Source organism: Rhipicephalus microplus, chromosome X (genome assembly GCF_043290135.1).
Source record: "Rhipicephalus microplus isolate Deutch F79 chromosome X, USDA_Rmic, whole genome shotgun sequence".
Taxonomy (NCBI): domain Eukaryota; kingdom Metazoa; phylum Arthropoda; class Arachnida; order Ixodida; family Ixodidae; genus Rhipicephalus; species Rhipicephalus microplus.
The window spans coordinates 465,265,594-465,280,654 of NC_134710.1; the positions used below are offsets into that span (position 1 = coordinate 465,265,594).

The 15,061-nt window shown below is 44.1% G+C and overlaps 7 non-coding genes across 7 annotated transcripts; all 7 read right to left on the minus strand.

Moving 5' to 3' along the window:
- Positions 1-3,701: 3,701 nt before the first annotated feature.
- On the minus strand, positions 3,702-3,774 carry TRNAF-GAA (transfer RNA phenylalanine (anticodon GAA)). Its single transcript has one exon. It is a non-coding gene; the product is annotated as a tRNA-Phe (tRNA).
- Positions 3,775-4,670: 896 nt separating this feature from the next.
- Positions 4,671-4,743, minus strand: TRNAF-GAA (transfer RNA phenylalanine (anticodon GAA)). Its single transcript has one exon. It is a non-coding gene; the product is annotated as a tRNA-Phe (tRNA).
- Positions 4,744-9,831: 5,088 nt separating this feature from the next.
- On the minus strand, positions 9,832-9,904 carry TRNAF-GAA (transfer RNA phenylalanine (anticodon GAA)). Its single transcript has one exon. It is a non-coding gene; the product is annotated as a tRNA-Phe (tRNA).
- A 1,217-nt stretch (positions 9,905-11,121) lies between these two features.
- On the minus strand, positions 11,122-11,194 carry TRNAF-GAA (transfer RNA phenylalanine (anticodon GAA)). Its single transcript has one exon. It is a non-coding gene; the product is annotated as a tRNA-Phe (tRNA).
- Positions 11,195-12,734: 1,540 nt separating this feature from the next.
- TRNAF-GAA (transfer RNA phenylalanine (anticodon GAA)) lies at positions 12,735-12,807 on the minus strand. The gene has a single exon. It is a non-coding gene; the product is annotated as a tRNA-Phe (tRNA).
- A 1,859-nt stretch (positions 12,808-14,666) lies between these two features.
- Positions 14,667-14,739, minus strand: TRNAF-GAA (transfer RNA phenylalanine (anticodon GAA)). The gene has a single exon. It is a non-coding gene; the product is annotated as a tRNA-Phe (tRNA).
- A 249-nt stretch (positions 14,740-14,988) lies between these two features.
- Positions 14,989-15,061, minus strand: TRNAF-GAA (transfer RNA phenylalanine (anticodon GAA)). The gene has a single exon. It is a non-coding gene; the product is annotated as a tRNA-Phe (tRNA).

Genomic DNA, 15,061 nt, shown 5'->3' on the forward strand with positions numbered 1-15,061 from the left:
TCACGCTGTTCCGGTTTTTTTGCAACGCCTACTGCCGCGATTCAATCTGATTCAGCATTTCTTTATCAAGCATGTGTGTTCACCTGCGTAACTGTTTAACTCGTTAGAATTCTTGCAAAATACTTGTATACCGACAGATTTAACAAATCATGCTTTGGACGACGATACCCGGATCGAGCCAAGGACCTTATATGTTCAGACTAACGCTCTCCCAACTGAGCTATTTCAGCAGACGGGAGAAGAGTGAAGCGGGATCTAGCAGTTTTTGCGCTTCGGTAAAACTGCTTTATTAGAGCTGTTGCACATTACTACATGTCTTTCACGCTGTTCCGGTTCTTTTGCAACGCCTACTGTTGCGATGCAATCTGAATCAGCATTTCTTTTTCAAGCACCTGTGTTCACTTGCGTAACCGTTTCACTCGTTAGAATTATTGCGAAATACTTGTATATCGAAAGATTTAACAAAAAAGTGCTTTGGACGCTGAAACCCGGGATCGAGCCAAGGACCTTTAGATGTTCAGTTTAACGCTCTCCCAACTGCGCTGTTTCGGCAGACGGGAGAAGAGTGACAGCAGAATTTAAGAGTTCTTGCGTTCCGGTAAAACCGCTTTATTAGAGCTGTCGCACATTAATACGTGTATTTCACGCTGTTCCGGTTCTTTTGCAATGCCTACTCCCGCGATGCAATCTGAATCAGCATTTCTTTATCAAGCATGTGTGTTCACCTGCGTAACCGTTTCACTCCTCAGAATTGATGCAAAATACTTGTATACCGACAGATTTACCAAAAAATTGCTTTGGATGCAGAAACCCGGGATCGAGCCAAGGACCTTTAGATGTTCAGTTTAACGCTCTCCCAACTGCGCTATTTCGGCAGACGGGAGAAGAGTGACAGCGGGATCTAGCAGTTCTTAAGCTTCGGTAAAACTGCTTTATAAGAGCTGTTGCATATTAATACGTGTCTTTCACGCTGTTCCGGTTTTTTTGCAACGCCTACTGCCGCGATTCAATCTGATTCAGCATTTCTTTATCAAGCATGTGTGTTCACCTGCGTAACTGTTTAACTCGTTAGAATTCTTGCAAAATACTTGTATACCGACAGATTTAACAAATCATGCTTTGGACGACGATACCCGGATCGAGCCAAGGACCTTATATGTTCAGACTAACGCTCTCCCAACTGAGCTATTTCAGCAGACGGGAGAAGAGTGAAGCGGGATCTAGCAGTTTTTGCGCTTCGGTAAAACTGCTTTATTAGAGCTGTTGCACATTACTACATGTCTTTCACGCTGTTCCGGTTCTTTTGCAACGCCTACTGTTGCGATGCAATCTGAATCAGCATTTCTTTTTCAAGCACCTGTGTTCACTTGCGTAACCGTTTCACTCGTTAGAATTATTGCGAAATACTTGTATATCGAAAGATTTAACAAAAAAGTGCTTTGGACGCTGAAACCCGGGATCGAGCCAAGGACCTTTAGATGTTCAGTTTAACGCTCTCCCAACTGCGCTGTTTCGGCAGACGGGAGAAGAGTGACAGCAGAATTTAAGAGTTCTTGCGTTCCGGTAAAACCGCTTTATTAGAGCTGTCGCACATTAATACGTGTATTTCACGCTGTTCCGGTTCTTTTGCAATGCCTACTCCCGCGATGCAATCTGAATCAGCATTTCTTTATCAAGCATGTGTGTTCACCTGCGTAACCGTTTCACTCCTCAGAATTGATGCAAAATACTTGTATACCGACAGATTTACCAAAAAATTGCTTTGGATGCAGAAACCCGGGATCGAGCCAAGGACCTTTAGATGTTCAGTTTAACGCTCTCCCAACTGCGCTATTTCGGCAGACGGGAGAAGAGTGACAGCGGGATCTAGCAGTTCTTAAGCTTCGGTAAAACTGCTTTATAAGAGCTGTTGCATATTAATACGTGTCTTTCACGCTGTTCCGGTTTTTTTGCAACGCCTACTGCCGCGATTCAATCTGATTCAGCATTTCTTTATCAAGCATGTATGTTCACCTGCGTAACTGTTTAACTCGTTAGAATTCTTGCAAAATACTTGTATACCGACAGATGTAACAAAAATGTGCTTTGAACGCTGAAACCCGGGATCGAGCCAAGGACCTTTATATGTTCAGATTAACGCTCTCCCAACTGAGCTATTTCAGCAGACGGGAGAAGAGTGACAGTGGCATCTAGCAGTTCTTGCGCATCGGTAAAACTGCTTTATTAGAGCTGTTGCACACTACTACATGTCTTTCACGCTGTTCCGGTTTTTTTGCAATGCCTACTCCCGCGATGCAATCTGAATCAGCATTTCTTGATCAAGCATGTGTGTTCACCTGCGTAACCGTTTCACTCGTTAGAAGTATTGCAAAATACTTGTATACCGAGAGATTTAACAAAAAATTGCTTTGGACGCTGAAACCCGGGATCGAGCCAAGGACCTTTATATGTTCGGTTTAACGCTCTCCCAACTGAGCTATTTCAGCAGACGGGAGAAGAGTGACAGCGAGATCTAGCAGTTCTTGCGCTTCGGTAAAACTGCTTTATTAGAGCTGTTGCATCTTAATACGTGTCTTTCACGCTGTTCCGGTTTTTTTGCAACGCCTACTGCCGCGATTCAATCTGATTCAGCATTTCTTTATCAAGCATGTGTGTTCACCTGCGTAACTGTTTAACTCGTTAAAATTCTTGCAAAATACTTGTATACCGACAGATTTAACAAATCGTGCTTTGGACGACGATACCCGGGATCGAGCCAAGGATCTTATATGTTCAGATTAACGCTCTCCCAACCGAGCTATTTCAGCAGACGGGAGAAGAGTGACAGCGGGATCTAGCAGTTTTTGCGCTTCGGTAAAACTGCTTTATTAGAGCTGTTGCACATTACTACATGTCTTTCACGCTGTTCCGGTTCTTTTGCAACGCCTACTGTTGCGATGAAATCTGAATCAGCATTTCTTTTTCAAGCACGTGTGTTCACCTGCGTAACCGTTTCACTCGTTAGAATTATTACGAAATACTTGAATACCGAAAGATTTAACAAAAAAGTGCTTTGGACGCTGAAACCCGGGATCGAGCCAAGGACCTTTAGATGTTCAGTTTAACGCTCTCCCAACTGCGCTGTTTCGGCAGACGGGAGAAGAGTGACAGCAGGATTTAAGAGTTCTTGCGTTCCGGTAAAACCGCTTTATTAGAGCTGTCGCACATTAATACGTGTATTTCACGCTGTTCCGGTTCTTTTGCAATGCCTACTCCCGCGATGCAATCTGAATCAGCATTTCTTTATCAAGCATGTCTGTTCACCTGCGTAACCGTTTCACTCCTCAGAATATGCAAAATACTTGTATACCGACAGATTTACCAAAAAATTGCTTTGGACGCAGAAACCCGGGATCGAGCCAAGGACCTTTAGATGTTCAGTTTAACGCTCTCCCAACTGCGCTATTTCGGCAGACGGGAGAAGAGTGACAGCGGGATTTAAGAGTTCTTGCGTTTCGATAAAACCGCTTTATTGGAGCTGTTGCACATTATTACGTGTATTTCACGCTGTTCTGGTTCTTTTGCAATGCCTACTCGCGCGGTGCAACCTGAATCAGCATTTCTTTATCAAGCATGTGTGTTCACCTGCGTAACCGTTTCACTCGTTAGAAGTATTGCAAAATACTTGTATACCGAGAGATTTAACAAAAAATTGCTCTGGACGCCGAAACCGGGGATCGAGCCAAGGACCTTTAGATTTTCAGTCTAACGCTCTCCCAACTGCGCTATTTCGGCAGACGGGAGAAGAGTGACAGCGGGATCTAGCAGTTCTTGCGCTTCGGTAAAACTGCTTTATTAGATCTGTTGCACATTACTACATGTCTTTCACGCTGTTCCGGGTCTTTTGCAACGCCTACTGTCGCGATGCAATCTGAATCAGCATTCCTTTATCAAGCAGGTGTGTTCACCTGCGTAATCGTTTCACTCGTTAGAATTCTTGCCAAATACTTGTATACCGACAGATGTAACAAAAAAGTGCTTTGGACGCTGAAACCCGGGATCGAGCCAAGGACCTTTATTTGTTCAGATTAACGCTCTCCGAACTGAGCTATTTCAGCAGACGGGAGAAGAGTGACAGCGGGATCTAGCAGTTCTTGCGCATCGGTAAAACTGCTTTATTAGAGCTGTTGCACATTACTACATGTCTTTCACGCTGTTCCGGTTTTTTTGCAATGCCTACTCCCGCGATGCAATCTGAATCAGCATTTCTTTTTCAAGCACGTGTGTTCACCTGCGTAACCGCTTCACTCGTTAGAATTATTGCGAAATACTTGTATACCGAAAGATTTAACAAAAAAGTGCCTTGGACGCTGAAACCCGGGATCGAGCCAAGGACCTTTAGATGTTCAGTTTAACGCTCTCCCAACTGCGCTGTTTCGGCAGACGGGAGAAGAGTGACAGCAGGATTTAAGAGTTCTTGCGTTCCGGTAAAACCGCTTTATTAGAGCTGTCGCACATTATTACGTGTATTTCACGCTGTTCCGGTTCTTTTGCAATGCCTACTCCCGCGATGCAATCTGAATCAGCATTTCTTTATCAAGCATGTGTGTTCACCTGCGTAACCGTTTCACTCGTTAGAAGTATTGCAAAATACTTGTATACCGAGAGATTTAACAAAAAATTGCTCTGGACGCCGAAACCGGGGATCGAGCCAAGGACCTTTAGATTTTCAGTCTAACGCTCTCCCAACTGCGCTATTTCGGCAGACGGGAGAAGAGTGACAGCGGAATTTAAGAGTTCTTGCGTTTCGGTAAAACCGCTTTATTAGAGCTGTTGCACATTATTACGTGTATTTCACGCTTTTCTGGTTCTTTTGCAATGCCTACTCCCGCGATGCAACCTGAGTCAGCATTTCTTTATCAAGCATGTGTGTTCACCTGCGTAACCGTTTCACTCGTTAGAAGTATTGAAAAATACTTGTGTATCAAAGATTTAACAAAAAAATGCTCTGGACGCCGAAACCCGGGATCGAGCCAAGGACCTTCAGATTTTCAGTCTAACTCTCTCTGAACTGAGCTATTTCGGCATACGGGAGAAGAGTGAAAGCGGCATTTAACAGTTCTTGCGTTTCGGTAAAATTGCTTTGTTAGGGCTGTTGCACATTACTACATGTCTTTCACGCTGTTCTGGTTCTTTTTCAATGCCTACTTCCGCGATGCAATCTGAATCAGCATTCCTTTATCAAGCATGTGTGTTCACCTGCGTAACCGTTTCACTCGTTAGAATTATTGCAAAATACTTGTATACCGACAGATTTAACAAATCGTGCTTTGGACGACGAAACCCGGGATCGAGCCAAGGACCTTTATATGTTCAGATTAACGCTCTCCCAACTGAGCTATTTCAGGAGACGGGCCAAGAGTGACAGCGGGATCTAGCAGTTCTTGCGCTTCGGTAAAACTGCTTTATTAGATCTGTTGCACATTACTACATGTCTTTCACGCTGTTCCGGGTCTTTTGCAACGCCTACTGTCGCGATGCAATCTGAATCAGCATTCCTTTATCAAGCAGGTGTGTTCACCTGCGTAATCGTTTCACTCGTTAGAATTCTTGCCAAATACTTGTACACCGACAGATGTAACAAAAATGTGCTTTGGACGCTGAAACCCGGGATCGAGCCAAGGACCTTTATATGTTCAGATTAACGCCCTCCCAACTGAGCTATTTCAGCAGACGGGAGAAGAGTGACAGCGGCATCTAGCAGTTCTTGCGCATCGGTAAAACTGCTTTATTAGAGCTGTTGCACATTACTACATGTCTTTCACGCTGTTCCGGTTTTTTATTGCAATGCCTACTCCCGCGATGCAATCTGAATCAGCATTTCTTTATCAAGCATGTGTGTTCACCTGCGTAACCGTTTCACTCGTTAGAAGTATTGCAAAATACTTGTATACCGAGAGATTTAACAAAAAATTGCTTTGGACGCTGAAACCCGGGATCAAGCCAAGGACCTTTATATGTTCGGTTTAATGCTCTCCCAACTGAGCTATTTCAGCAGACGGGAGAAGAGTGACAGCGGGATCTAGCAGTTCTTGCGCTTCGGTAAAACTGCTTTATTAGAGCTGTTGTATCTTAATACGTGTCTTTCACGCTGTTCCGGTTTTTTTTGCAACGCCTACTGCCGCGATTCAATCTGATTCAGCATTTCTTTATCAAGCATGTGTGTTCACCTGCGTAACTGTTTAACTCGTTAGAATTCTTGCAAAATACTTGTATACCGACAGATTTAACAAATCATGCTTTGGACGACGATACCCGGATCGAGCCAAGGACCTTATATGTTCAGACTAACGCTCTCCCAACTGAGCTATTTCAGCAGACGGGAGAAGAGTGAAGCGGGATCTAGCAGTTTTTGCGCTTCGGTAAAACTGCTTTATTAGAGCTGTTGCACATTACTACATGTCTTTCACGCTGTTCCGGTTCTTTTGCAACGCCTACTGTTGCGATGCAATCTGAATCAGCATTTCTTTTTCAAGCACCTGTGTTCACTTGCGTAACCGTTTCACTCGTTAGAATTATTGCGAAATACTTGTATATCGAAAGATTTAACAAAAAAGTGCTTTGGACGCTGAAACCCGGGATCGAGCCAAGGACCTTTAGATGTTCAGTTTAACGCTCTCCCAACTGCGCTGTTTCGGCAGACGGGAGAAGAGTGACAGCAGAATTTAAGAGTTCTTGCGTTCCGGTAAAACCGCTTTATTAGAGCTGTCGCACATTAATACGTGTATTTCACGCTGTTCCGGTTCTTTTGCAATGCCTACTCCCGCGATGCAATCTGAATCAGCATTTCTTTATCAAGCATGTGTGTTCACCTGCGTAACCGTTTCACTCCTCAGAATTGATGCAAAATACTTGTATACCGACAGATTTACCAAAAAATTGCTTTGGATGCAGAAACCCGGGATCGAGCCAAGGACCTTTAGATGTTCAGTTTAACGCTCTCCCAACTGCGCTATTTCGGCAGACGGGAGAAGAGTGACAGCGGGATTTAAGAGTTCTTGCGTTTCGGTAAAACTGCTTTATTAGAGCTGTAGCACATTACTACATGTCTTTCACGCTGTTCCGGTTCTTTTGCAACGCCTACTGTCGCGATGCAATCTGAATCAGCATTTCTTTATCAAGCAGGTGTGTTCACCTGCGTAACCGTTTCACTCGTTAGAATTCTTGCAAAATACTTGTATACCGACAGATTTAACAAAAAAGTGCTTTAGACGCAAAAACCCCGGATCGAGCCAAGGACCTTTAGATGTTCAGTTAAACGCTCTCCCAACTGAGCTATTTCTGCAGACGGGAGAAGAGTGACAGCGGGATCTAGCAGTTCTTAAGCTTCGGTAAAACTGCTTTATAAGAGCTGTTGCATATTAATACGTGTCTTTCACGCTGTTCCGGTTTTTTTGCAACGCCTACTGCCGCGATTCAATCTGATTCAGCATTTCTTTATCAAGCATGTATGTTCACCTGCGTAACTGTTTAACTCGTTAGAATTCTTGCAAAATACTTGTATACCGACAGATGTAACAAAAATGTGCTTTGAACGCTGAAACCCGGGATCGAGCCAAGGACCTTTATATGTTCAGATTAACGCTCTCCCAACTGAGCTATTTCAGCAGACGGGAGAAGAGTGACAGTGGCATCTAGCAGTTCTTGCGCATCGGTAAAACTGCTTTATTAGAGCTGTTGCACACTACTACATGTCTTTCACGCTGTTCCGGTTTTTTTGCAATGCCTACTCCCGCGATGCAATCTGAATCAGCATTTCTTGATCAAGCATGTGTGTTCACCTGCGTAACCGTTTCACTCGTTAGAAGTATTGCAAAATACTTGTATACCGAGAGATTTAACAAAAAATTGCTTTGGACGCTGAAACCCGGGATCGAGCCAAGGACCTTTATATGTTCGGTTTAACGCTCTCCCAACTGAGCTATTTCAGCAGACGGGAGAAGAGTGACAGCGAGATCTAGCAGTTCTTGCGCTTCGGTAAAACTGCTTTATTAGAGCTGTTGCATCTTAATACGTGTCTTTCACGCTGTTCCGGTTTTTTTGCAACGCCTACTGCCGCGATTCAATCTGATTCAGCATTTCTTTATCAAGCATGTGTGTTCACCTGCGTAACTGTTTAACTCGTTAAAATTCTTGCAAAATACTTGTATACCGACAGATTTAACAAATCGTGCTTTGGACGACGATACCCGGGATCGAGCCAAGGATCTTATATGTTCAGATTAACGCTCTCCCAACCGAGCTATTTCAGCAGACGGGAGAAGAGTGACAGCGGGATCTAGCAGTTTTTGCGCTTCGGTAAAACTGCTTTATTAGAGCTGTTGCACATTACTACATGTCTTTCACGCTGTTCCGGTTCTTTTGCAACGCCTACTGTTGCGATGAAATCTGAATCAGCATTTCTTTTTCAAGCACGTGTGTTCACCTGCGTAACCGTTTCACTCGTTAGAATTATTACGAAATACTTGAATACCGAAAGATTTAACAAAAAAGTGCTTTGGACGCTGAAACCCGGGATCGAGCCAAGGACCTTTAGATGTTCAGTTTAACGCTCTCCCAACTGCGCTGTTTCGGCAGACGGGAGAAGAGTGACAGCAGGATTTAAGAGTTCTTGCGTTCCGGTAAAACCGCTTTATTAGAGCTGTCGCACATTAATACGTGTATTTCACGCTGTTCCGGTTCTTTTGCAATGCCTACTCCCGCGATGCAATCTGAATCAGCATTTCTTTATCAAGCATGTCTGTTCACCTGCGTAACCGTTTCACTCCTCAGAATATGCAAAATACTTGTATACCGACAGATTTACCAAAAAATTGCTTTGGACGCAGAAACCCGGGATCGAGCCAAGGACCTTTAGATGTTCAGTTTAACGCTCTCCCAACTGCGCTATTTCGGCAGACGGGAGAAGAGTGACAGCGGGATTTAAGAGTTCTTGCGTTTCGATAAAACCGCTTTATTGGAGCTGTTGCACATTATTACGTGTATTTCACGCTGTTCTGGTTCTTTTGCAATGCCTACTCGCGCGGTGCAACCTGAATCAGCATTTCTTTATCAAGCATGTGTGTTCACCTGCGTAACCGTTTCACTCGTTAGAAGTATTGCAAAATACTTGTATACCGAGAGATTTAACAAAAAATTGCTCTGGACGCTGAAACCGGGGATCGAGCCAAGGACCTTTAGATTTTCAGTCTAACGCTCTCCCAACTGCGCTATTTCGGCAGACGGGAGAAGAGTGACAGCGGGATCTAGCAGTTCTTGCGCTTCGGTAAAACTGCTTTATTAGATCTGTTGCACATTACTACATGTCTTTCACGCTGTTCCGGGTCTTTTGCAACGCCTACTGTCGCGATGCAATCTGAATCAGCATTCCTTTATCAAGCAGGTGTGTTCACCTGCGTAATCGTTTCACTCGTTAGAATTCTTGCCAAATACTTGTATACCGACAGATGTAACAAAAAAGTGCTTTGGACGCTGAAACCCGGGATCGAGCCAAGGACCTTTATTTGTTCAGATTAACGCTCTCCGAACTGAGCTATTTCAGCAGACGGGAGAAGAGTGACAGCGGGATCTAGCAGTTCTTGCGCATCGGTAAAACTGCTTTATTAGAGCTGTTGCACATTACTACATGTCTTTCACGCTGTTCCGGTTTTTTTGCAATGCCTACTCCCGCGATGCAATCTGAATCAGCATTTCTTTATCAAGCATGTGTGTTCACCTGCGTAACCGTTTCACTCGTTAGAAGTATTGCAAAATACTTGTATACCGAGAGATTTAACAAAAAATTGCGTTGGACGCTGAAACCCGGGATCGAGCCAAGGACCCTTAGATGTTCAGTTTAACGCTCTCCCAACTGAGCTATATCAGCAGACGGGAGAAGAGTGACAGCGGGATCTAGCAGTTCTTGCGCTTCGGTAAAACTGCTTTATTAGAGCTGTTGCATCTTAATACGTGTCTTTCACGCTGTTCCGGTTTTCTTGCAACGCCTACTGCCGCGATTCAATCTGATTCAGCATTTCTTTATCAAGCAGGTGTGTTCACCTGCGTAACTGTTTAACTCGTTAGAATTCTTGCAAAATACTTGTATACCGACAGATTTAACAAATCGTGCTTTGGACGACGATACCCGGGATCGAGCCAAGGACCTTATATGTTAAGATTAACGCTCTCCCAACTGAGCTATTTCAGCAGACGGGAGAAGAGTGACAGCGGGATCTAGCAGTTTTTGCGTTTCGGTAAAACTGCTTTATTAGAGCTGTTGCACATTACTACATGTCTTTCACGCTGTTCCGGTTCTTTTGCAACGCCTACTGTTGCGATGCAATCTGAATCAGCATTTCTTTTTCAAGCACGTGTGTTCACCTGCGTAACCGTTTCACTCGTTAGAATTATTGCGAAATACTTGTATACCGAAAGATTTAACAAAAAAGTGCTTTGGACGCTGAAACCCGAGATCGAGCCAAGGACCTTTAGATGTTCAGTTCAACGCTCTCCCAACTGCGCTGTTTCGGCAGACGGGAGAAGAGTGACAGCAGGATTTAAGAGTTCTTGCGTTCCGGTAAAACCGCTTTATTAGAGCTGTCGCACATTAATACGTGTATTTCACGCTGTTCCGGTTCTTTTGCAATGCCTACTCCCGCGATGCAATCTGAATCAGCATTTCTTTATCAAGCATGTGTGTTCACCTGCGTAACCGTTTCACTCCTCAGAATTGATGCAAAATACTTGTATACCGACAGATTTACCAAAAAATTGCTTTGGACGCAGAAACCCGGGATCGAGCCAAGGACTTTTAGATGTTCAGTTTAACGCTCTCCGAACTGCGCTATTTCGGCAGACGGGAGAAGAGTGACAGCGGGATTTAAGAGTTCTTGCGTTTCGGTAAAACCGCTTTATTAGAGCTGTTGCACATTATTACGTGTATTTCACGCTGTTCTGGTTCTTTTGCAATGCCTACTCCCGCGATGCAATCTGAATCAGCATTTCTTTATCAAGCATGTGTGTTCATCTGCGTAACCGTTTCACTCGTTAGAAGTATTGCAAAATACTTGTATACCGAGAGATTTAACAAAAAATTGCTCTGGACGCCGAAACCGGGGATCGAGCCAAGGACCTTTAGATTTTCAGTCTAACGCTCTCCCAACTGCGCTATTTCGGCAGACGGGAGAAGAGTGACAGCGGAATTTAGGAGTTCCTGCGTTTCGGTAAAACCGCTTTATTAGAGCTGTTGCACATTATTACGTGTATGTCACGCCGTTCTGGTTCTTTTGCATTGCCTACTCCCGCGATGCAATCTGAGTCGGCATTTCTTTATCAAGCATGTGTGTTCACCTGCGTAACCGTTTCACTCGTTAGAAGTATTGAAAAATACTTGTATATCGAAAGATTTAACAAAAAAAATGCTCTGGACGCCGAAACCCGGGATCGAGCCAAGGACCTTCAGATTTTCAGTCTAACTCTCTCTGAACTGAGCTATTTCGGCATACGGGAGAAGAGTGAAAGCGGCATTTAACAGTTCTTGCGTTTCGGTAAAACTGCTTTATTAGGGCTGTTGCACATTACTACATGTCTTTCACGCTGTTCCGGTTTTTTTGCAACGCCTACTGCCGCGATTCAATCTGATTCAGCATTTCTTTATCAAGCATGTGTGTTCACCTGCGTAACCGTTTCACTCGTTAGAATTATTGCAAAATACTTGTATACCGACAGATTTAACAAATCGTGCTTTGGACGACGAAACCCGCGATCGAGCCAAGGACCTTTATATGTTCAGATTAACGCTCTCCCAACTGAGCTATTTCAGCAGACGGGAGAAGAGTGACATCGGGATCTAGCAGTTCTTGCGCTTCGGTAAAACTGCTTTATTAGAGCTGTTGCACATTACTACATGTCTTTCACGCTGTTCCGGTTGTTTTGCAACGCCTACTGTCGCGATGCAATCTGAATCAGCATTTCTTTATCAAGCAGGTGTGTTCACCTGCGTAACCGCTTCACTCGTTAGAATTATTGCGAAATACTTGTATACCGAAAGATTTAACAAAAAAGTGCTTTGGACGCTGAAACCCGGGATCGAGCCAAGGACCTTTAGATGTTCAGTTTAACGCTCTCCTACTGAGCTATTTCAGCAGAGGGGAGAAGAGTGACAGCGGGATCTAGTAGTTCTTGCGCTTCGGTAAAACTGCTTTATTAGATCTGTTGCACATTACTACATGTCTTTCACGCTGTTCCGGGTCTTTTGCAACGCCTACTGTCGCGATGCAATCTGAATCAGCATTCCTTTATCAAGCAGGTGTGTTCACCTGCGTAATCGTTTCACTCGTTAGAATTCTTGCCAAATACTTGTATACCGACAGATGTAACAAAAAGTGCTTTGGACGCTGAAACCCGGGATCGAGCCAAGGACCTTTATATGTTCAGATTAACGCTCTCCCAACTGAGCTATTTCAGCAGACGGGAGAAGAGTGACAGCGGGATCTAGCAGTTCTTGCGCATCGGTAAAACTGCTTTATTAGAGCTGTTGCACATTACTACATGTCTTTCACGCTGTTCCGGTTTTTTTGCAATGCCTACTCCCGCGATGCAATCTGAATCAGCATTTCTTTATCAAGCATGTGTGTTCACCTGCGTAACCGTTTCACTCGTTAGAAGTATTGCAAAATACTTGTATACCGAGAGATTTAACAAAAAATTGCTTTGGACGCTGAAACCCGGGATCGAGCCAAGGACCTTTAGATGTTCAGTTTAACGCTCTCCCAACTGAGCTATATCAGCAGACGGGAGAAGAGTGACAGCGGGATCTAGCAGTTCTTGCGCTTCGGTAAAACTGCTTTATTAGAGCTGTTGCATCTTAATACGTGTCTTTCACGCTGTTTCGGTTTTTCGCAACGCCTACTGCCGCGATTCAATCTGATTCAGCATTTCTTTATCAAGCATGTGTGTTCACCTGCGTAACTGTTTAACTCGTTAGAATTCTTGCAAAATACTTGTATACCGACAGATTTAACAAATTGTGCTTTGGACGACGATACCCGGGATCGAGCCAAGGACCTTATATGTTCAGATTAACGCTCTCCCAACTGAGCTATTTGAGCAGACGGGAGAAGAGTGACAGCGGGACTTAAGAGTTCTTGCGTTTCGGTAAAACCGCTTTATTAGAGCTGTTGCACATTATTACGTGTATTTCACGCTGTTCTGGTTCTTTTGCAATGCCTACTCCCGCGATGCAATCTGAATCAGCATTTCTTTATCAAGCATGTGTGTTCACCTGCGTAACCGTTTCACTCGTTAGAATTATTGCGAAATACTTGTATACCGAAAGATTTAACAAAAAAGTGCTTTGGACGCTGAAACTCGGGATCGAGCCAAGGACCTTTAGATGTTCAGTTTAACGCTCTCCCAACTGCGCTATTTCGGCAGACGGGAGAAGAGTGACAGCGGGATCTAGCAGTTCTTGCGCTTCGGTAAAACTGCTTTATTAGATCTGTTGCACATTACTACATGTCTTTCACGCTGTTCCGGGTCTTTTGAACGCCTACTGTCGCGATGCAATCTGAATCAGCATTCCTTTATCAAGCAGGTGTGTTCACCTGCGTAATCGTTTCACTCGTTAGAATTCTTGCCAAATACTTGTATACTGACAGATGTAACAAAAAAGTGCTTTGGACGCTGAAACCCGGGATCGAGCCAAGGACCTTTATAAGTTCAGATTAACGCTCTCCCAACTGAGCTATTTCAGCAGACGGGAGAAGAGTGACAGCGGGATCTAGCAGTTCTTGCGCATCGGTAAAACTGCTTTATTAGAGCTGTTGCAGATTACTACATGTCTTTCACGCTGTTCCGGTTCTTTTGCAACGCCTACTGTCGCTATGCAATCTGAATCAGCATTTCTTTATCAAGCAGGTGTGTTCACCTGCGTAACCGTTTCACTCGTTAGAATTATTGCGAAATACTTGTATACCGAGAGATTTAAAAAAAAAGTGCTTTGGACGCTGAAACCCGGGATCGAGCCAAGGACCTTTAGATGTTCAGTTTAACGCTCTCCTACTGAGCTATTTCAGCAGAAGGGAGAAGAGTGACAGCGGGATCTAGTAGTTCTTGCGCTTCGGTAAAACTGCTTTATTAGATCTGTTGCACATTACTACATGTCTTTCACGCTGTTCCTGGTCTTTTGCAACGCCTACTGTCGCGATGCAATCTGAATCAGCATTCCTTTATCAAGCAGGTGTGTTCACCTGCGTAATCGTTTCACTCGTTAGAATTCTTGCCAAATACTTGTATACCGACAGATGTAACAAAAAGTGCTTTGGACGCTGAAACCCGGGATCGAGCCAAGGACCTTTATATGTTCAGATTAACGCTCTCCCAACTGAGCTATTTCAGCAGACGGGAGAAGAGTGACAGCGGGATCTAGCAGTTCTTGCGCATCGGTAAAACTGCTTTATTAGAGCTGTTGCACATTACTACATGTCTTTCACGCTGTTCCGGTTTTTTTGCAATGCCTACTCCCGTGATGCAATCTGAATCAGCATTTCTTTATCAAGCATGTGTGTTCACCTGCGTAACCGTTTCACTCGTTAGAAGTATTGCAAAATACTTGTATACCGAGAGATTTAACAAAAAATTGCTTTGGACGCTGAAACCCGGGATCGAGCCAAGGACCTTTAGATGTTCAGTTTAACGCTCTCCCAACTGAGCTATATCAGCAGACGGGAGAAGAGTGACAGCGGGATCTAGCAGTTCTTGCGCTTCGGTAAAACTGCTTTATTAGAGCTGTTGCATCTTAATACGTGTCTTTCACGCTGTTTCGGTTTTTTGCAACGCCTACTGCCGCGATTCAATCTGATTCAGCATTTCTTTATCAAGCATGTGTGTTCACCTGCGTAACTGTTTCACTCGTTAGAAGTATTGCAAAATACTTGTATACCGAGAGATTTAACAAAAAATTGCTTTGGACGCTGAAACCCGGGATCGAGCCAAGGACCTTTAGATGTTCAGTTTAACGCTCTCCCAACTGAGCTATATCAGC